Consider the following 6,720-nt stretch of genomic DNA (forward strand, 5'->3'; position numbering starts at 1 on the left):
GCTGGAGGAAGTAACAACCCGAATAGAGTAAACTTTGGCACACTGAGTTACAGAACGCAGTTCCTTTTCTTCCCTCGCACACAAAACCATTGAAGAGCTCAGCACTAGAACCTTTCTGTACAGCACACCTAAGCAGAGCTGCTCAGTGAATACCAGCGATGGCTCACACTGTCCTTTTCTGTATGTGTCCATCCCTGCCTGCCCAGACAGGCCCTGGCCCACATCCCTGGCTCCAGGCTGGGAAGGTGGTCACAGTGCACAAGTACCATCAGCCAGCTCTTCAACGTCAACACTGTCTTGACCAGTGACATCTAATACAGCTCAAACTGCACAGGCAGGCTGCCAAAACCCCTCAGCCCTTGTAAAAACCACCACCTGAAGATTCTTTTGTATGAATCTCCCTTAATACAGAAAGCAGTAAATAAATCCACAACATGACTGGTCATGTAGATCTGTTTTGCCAGCTTTCTTACTGTAATTCCTGCAAGAAGAATCCAGCAGCTCCTGCCAAAAGGAAATTATGGAAATTCACAGAGTGCTCAAGATAAAATATTAAAATACACACACATGCACAATTAAATAACCAGAAATACTGGGCTAAAAATGAACTCAGCAAAGTCAGAATAAGGTAATTTAGCCAAGTAACCTGTTCTGTCAGCAAAGGAATTAGTTTTGTATAAAAGTATTTGACAAGGTCACTACAAGGTGTTCCTGGAATTAATTTTATAACTCATCCAGAGCCACCTACAAGTTCAGGAAGATTGTGGACATACACAGAATCCCAGCCTGGCTGGGTTGGAAGGGACCTTTAAGCTCCTCCAGCCCCAACCCCTGCCACGGACAGGGACACCTTCCACTAGAGCAGGTTGCTCCAAGCCCCTGTGTCCAACCTGGCCTTGAACACTGCCAGGGATGGGGCAGCCACAGCTTCTCTGGGCACCCTGTGCCAGCACCTCAGCACCTTCACAGGGAAGAGCTTCTGCCTCAGAGCTCATCTCAGTCTCCTCTCTGGCAGGTTAAAGCCACTGCCCTTGGCCTGTCCCTCCAGGCCCTTGTCCAAAGCCCCTCTCCAGGTTTCCTGGAGCCCCTTTAGACACTGGAGCTGCTCTAAGGTCTCCCCTTCAGGAGCCTTCTCTTCTCCAGCTGACCCAGCCCAGCTCTCTCAGCCTGGCTCCAGAGCAGAGCTGCTCCAGCCCTCACAGCAGCTCTGTGGAGACGCTGACCACAACTCTTCAAGCACGACCTTCCAGCCAATTCCTTATCCAAGTGGTCCATCCATCAAATCCATGCCTCTCCAGTTTAGAGACGAGGATGTCATGTCAAATGCTTTGCAGAAGTCCAGGTGGATGACATGAGTCACTCACTCTTCCCTTATCCACCAAGACCATAGCCCTGTTGCAGAATGCCACGAAATACTCAGGCACAATTTGCCCTTAGTGAAGCCATGTTGGGTGTCAGCAGTGACGTCCTCATTGTCCATGTACAAGTGAGATGCATGAAATGAGACTCTCAAAAACCTGACACTAAGAGACTACAGACTTTCAAGTCTGGTTTCTAGAACAGACTTGAAAACTTCAGTAAACCAGAGAGTCCAATCAGAAGAAACATTATGGTTTTATACTGTAACAAACCAACCCATTTTGAAACTCATGTCTCATAACTGTCAGCTATGAATACTTCACCATCAAAAAGCAGAAGGCTGCCAAAACCTGGTCAGTAGGTACAGAACAGTTTTCCTCTAAATTTTGTTTTCACTCCCCTGTTCTCACAAAATACTTTATTTTCTGGGCAAACATGGAGCTGTAAGAGGATGCAACAACAAAGCACTGACCACAGCATAGCTCTTTTAAGGCTAAAAGATGAATCAAAGTTGTACTGAATAAGCTTTACATTTCCTTCTCCGAGACATGGATTGTGGTCACACAGCCACTTTGATCTCGCTTCAACTCATGCTGCTGCCAGAACATGGTGGGGAAAGAGAGGAATAAGGGGCACACGGGGCTGGCTAAGGAGAGAGAAGGGGAAAAGTTTTTCACTAGGTCAGTTCCATGATCCGGGCTTAAATGGGAGCTTGTAAATCTTTTGGGGGTCACCAAGGCATGGATGAGGAGTGAAGGGGGATGGATAAAAATGAAAGAAGGAAAAATCCCCACACTTTTTCCTCTGTAATTACTATTTTTCTCTCACATACAAGAATAGTTCACTACCCTGCAACACTGGCTAAAGAATGAGGAGTAAGTGCCTAATGAGAAGTGATACAGAAATGTGTGTCATATCTTACGCTAAAAATGAGTTTTAGAAGACTCTCCACTGTTCTCCACTTTCCTAAGCAGATTAAACACATTCCTTAGCAGAGGGATAAGGCCTTTGTGTGCGTTTGAGCTCATCTGTGTTAGTCACGTACATGGAAATATTGCCTAGGGGCACCTTATCCAACAGCAACACACAATAAAATGTCCTGTCTCAAAGCACAAAAGAGGGAATGCCACTAGAAGCTCCAGTCACATCTCTGTGGCTGGTGGAGGTGTGCAGTTCTGCTCAGACAAATGCTTTCAGCCACACAACTCAATGAGAACTAACAGTTTTTAACAGACTGCAATAGGGAGAGGCAGGATTTACCAGAATGAATCCAAAATCACAGCACAAACCAGGGGAAAGGCTGCTCAAACCTTTTTACACTTGTGAGATCCTAAACACCAGAAAGCAGGCATCATCTCACAAAGTAAAACGCTAAGAACCCTCCCGATGTGAAAAGTTGAACTTAGTGTCTGCTGTCAAAGGGGGTTATGTTCAGATGCCATTATCATTTTACAGTACAGTGCTCAGGCTAATGCGAGCGCCTGTGAGAAGCTGAAGCCCCAGCAGGAGCCAATGCAAGCTGTCACAGCCCTGTTATCCCTGTGGTATCCCTTCACTACTGGGTACAGAGGGAACCTAAAGCAATGGGTTCTTAAGATTTGGAGGCCTGTTAAGAGCAGAAGATATTTTTATTAGCTGGGTTCTCTTTGGAATTCAGTTGATGTCAGGGAACTCGGGGAAAGAGGATCTATTTTTAAAGCAATGCTTAAGAGTTTAAAATCAAAGTGATATAAAAAGCTTGCTCTGAGGAAGAAGGATGCCCGTGTGTAAATACCTACACCATACAAACAAAGCTTCTGGGTTTGATTCGGGATCTTGTGTTGAGAGCACTTGTGCACTTTTGCCACTCGCAAGTGAATACTAAGCAGAGCTTGCTTCTAGACAGGAGTATTTTTTTCCATATTATTTGTTCTACCATGACACCAACAACTCACAAATCCCACTGTGAAACTACACAAAGTGCACTACTAATCCACAGAACACGGAATACCAAATGAGCACACAGAGACTTGAAAGAATATGAAACTACACTTGTCAGCCTTCACAACACCAGTCTGCAGAGAGCAACCGCCTATTTACTCAGTGTTAGTAAGTTGTCTGTAGGATTTTATGAACAAGTTTGGGAAAAGGACTTGCAAGACAGCAACTTAGTAAGGCTGTGGACATCAACCTTCCACAAATACAAAGGAACAACTAGAAGAAAGCACCAAGATATACTGATTTCTAATTTGATGATCCTGGTGGATACTGGAGTCAGTTGACAGTCAGTGCTGGGTGAAAAATAAAAGGCAGAGAAGGAATAGGGCTCAAAAGAATTACATTGGCAAGAAGGAAAATAATAGAAGAAAGGTCCATGTACAGGATTAAAGAGTTCCTTCTTTGCTCTTTCACGTGAGTTTCATAAGTGCTCTCAGAAGCAGAACTGGGGGGGAAAGTCAAAATGAAGTCAGCCTGGGGGTTTGAGAACTGGGGTTATGATGTCAATACTGCACAATGATTATGCAGAAAAATCCAGAAAGATGTATTTTTTGATAGTATTACAGCAAGTGACAATTACTTAAGAGGTAGTTACCCAGGAGTATACATGGCTCTGGTGTACGGGTACGCTGGGAAGATCATTGGGATTTGAAAAACCCCCCACTCCAATGTTTCTCAGTGGCTAGCCTGGGATTCTTCAGCATGCTCTGTCCTGACCTGGGAGCATCACTCCTCACACCCCATTTCTGTGTGTGGCTTTCAGAAAGGTCAGTTCCCCAGCACAGACCTGACCCCAAGGCTGGGCCAGCTCACCCAGTGCCGCTCTGGCCTGGGTGATAGACCCAGCAAATCTGGGTCTATTTTCTTCAGGCTCACACCCAAGCAGATACCATTAAACTGTCAAATACTCCAATAAGACATCATAAAAACCTACTATGAAGAGATTTAAAACCTGAAATAACCTTTTATTAGCAGGAAGTAAGCAAGCTTTCTAATGTCATTTTTCTACTACTATCTGGTTACCTAATAAAATTGAGGATAAAGATAACTGAAGGATCAAATACTTTTGGAAAACTTGAGAGGTTAATTCCATTTTTTACATACATATACATGTAAATTCACACCTACATAAAATTTCAAACAAGCAAGATATCTGCTACAGTGATGTAACATCCTGCATGCCAAAGTAACAGCCTACTGCTCGGAGCACTGCGCTTATGAAAATACAACAAGCAAGAACAACTACTGGTTAATTTACTACTACTTCAGGATTTGGTTGGGCAATCGACCATTTACTATCAAGTCCTTGACTGACAATTATGCAACACCAAAGGGTACCTCAGCAGCACCCTCTGCATTCTTCACTCCCTACTGCCAGGAAAAACCTTTAAGAACATAATTCCAATGTCATCTCACATCTCCTCGACTCCTTTCAGCTTCATTCTGAAAACAGCAACAAAACTCACTGATGGAAGGCAACAACTTCTGTTCCTGCTTGTGAATAGAAAGAAGTAACAGCAGCAGTGACCTTTACAGTTTGTAAATTTGCCTTTGACATGAACTGGAACAAAGACAGAACTTCTACTAACCAGACCTTCCTGGCAGCAGGTTTCTGTAAGAACACACTCAAACAAGTTCTCATGACACCTTCCACACCAGCTTCTATAAAATCCTCTATAAATAGACCTCACTTTCCAAGAACACAATCATGTCTTTTCCAGGCTGAAGAGTCTCTCATCTTTCACCACATGCAAGCTACTCCAAATTTTAGGTCATTCCTGACACCCTTTGCTGTACTCTTTTTCCAGTTCCAGTATATGAAACATGATACAACTTCATCCCAATTCCAGAGACTGACTTGTGCCCTTGCTCCCACCACAGTAGCTAAGCCAGAGAGTGGGGGACGACGCATCTCCACACAGCCCTCACCATCATATGATCAACCCTTACTCACAGGAAAAGTCCAATTAATTTCAGTAAGGCTACTTCTATGATGCAGGATTATTCACTGGAAGTCTGTTTGCCAGCTGGGCCTGAAGTTTTAATACAAAGTGTATTGCCTCAGAACATTTTGTCTCTAAATAGTTATTAGACAGCTCTTAATTAGTATTTAAATAAAACTGCCCCTTAACAATCGCTTATTAAATACTGTTTTGATCAACAGACGTTGTTTTCCAGGAGCCACAGCAGACATTTTGACTACTGGAAGGATGAAGGCAGGATGGATACACTTGCTTCTACCGCTGTGCTAGAAAAGTAGCCATTCCAGATAGAAAGTGTGTTTTTAACGAGCAAGCCTGTTACCTGCCGAGCATACCAGGAGAAACAAGTTTGTATCTGAGCTGGATTCTGATGACAAATACGCAAAGTAGAATCACAGAATCCCAGCCTGGAACAGCACTGGATTCCCACTGCAGTACTGAGCAATGCACAACATAGACAATAGCCCTTTGCATCACCAAGTCCAGAGGGACACTCCATGAAACTCATCTACGCAAGCAAGATCCCACTCAGCATCTGGATATTCCAAGCTAACTTTAAAACCTTAATTTCAGACTGAATTCAAAGCACTTCACATGAGGTGAAGGCAAAGAACACTTTCTGGACATCACTGATAAGAGAGGATCAGTTGCTAAAATGCTTTTAGAAAGTATTTTCTGTAAAAGGATTCAGAGGGAACAGTGGCACCTGACCTCTGTCTTAAGACTGCCTACAGTCAGCAACATGAACTGTTAAACCAATGTGAATCCAGCAGCACAGGCAAGCAGAGCTCTGCTTCTCCAGGGTGGGGAGATAAGTGTTCCTTCTGGAACAAAACGAGCGGCTGTGGGGAGAAACACCATTTAACCGAAGCCAAACAGAATCACAGTGGATTATAACTACTTCAGAATTGTAATCCTGCAGTCAAGAACATTTGTGATTCCCACCCAAAACAAACCTGTGGTAAAAAAAAAAACAAACTGTCAACTTCTAATAGCAGAATAGTTTAAAAGATCTGTGATTCACTTCACTCCCAAAGACGTGAGTGAATTCCCCTCAAGATTTGATTCAGTTTGTGCAGGTTTTTGTTCTGTTACACTGAGAAAGTGTAACAGCACCAGTTTCTCTCGGCACCAGCCTCTCTCATTAGTAATCCAGACTACTACAGCTTTAACACTTCATAAATCCCGAAAGGAATATGACAATGTGAGGTTAAAGGGTCAATGGTGCTGGCCACATATTCCCAGTCAGTATTTCCTTTCTCAATATGTGTCACTGGAACATAAATCCTAACAAATACTAACATAATTTAAACTAAATCACCTAATAATTTACATATATGCTATATTTAAAAACAGTAAAATACTACTTTTGTTGCCTTTTTCTGCAAGTAGAGCCAGAACA

This window comes from Nestor notabilis, unplaced genomic scaffold (assembly GCF_000696875.1).
Source record: "Nestor notabilis isolate BGI_N333 unplaced genomic scaffold, ASM69687v1 scaffold2387, whole genome shotgun sequence".
Lineage (NCBI taxonomy): Eukaryota > Metazoa > Chordata > Aves > Psittaciformes > Psittacidae > Nestor > Nestor notabilis.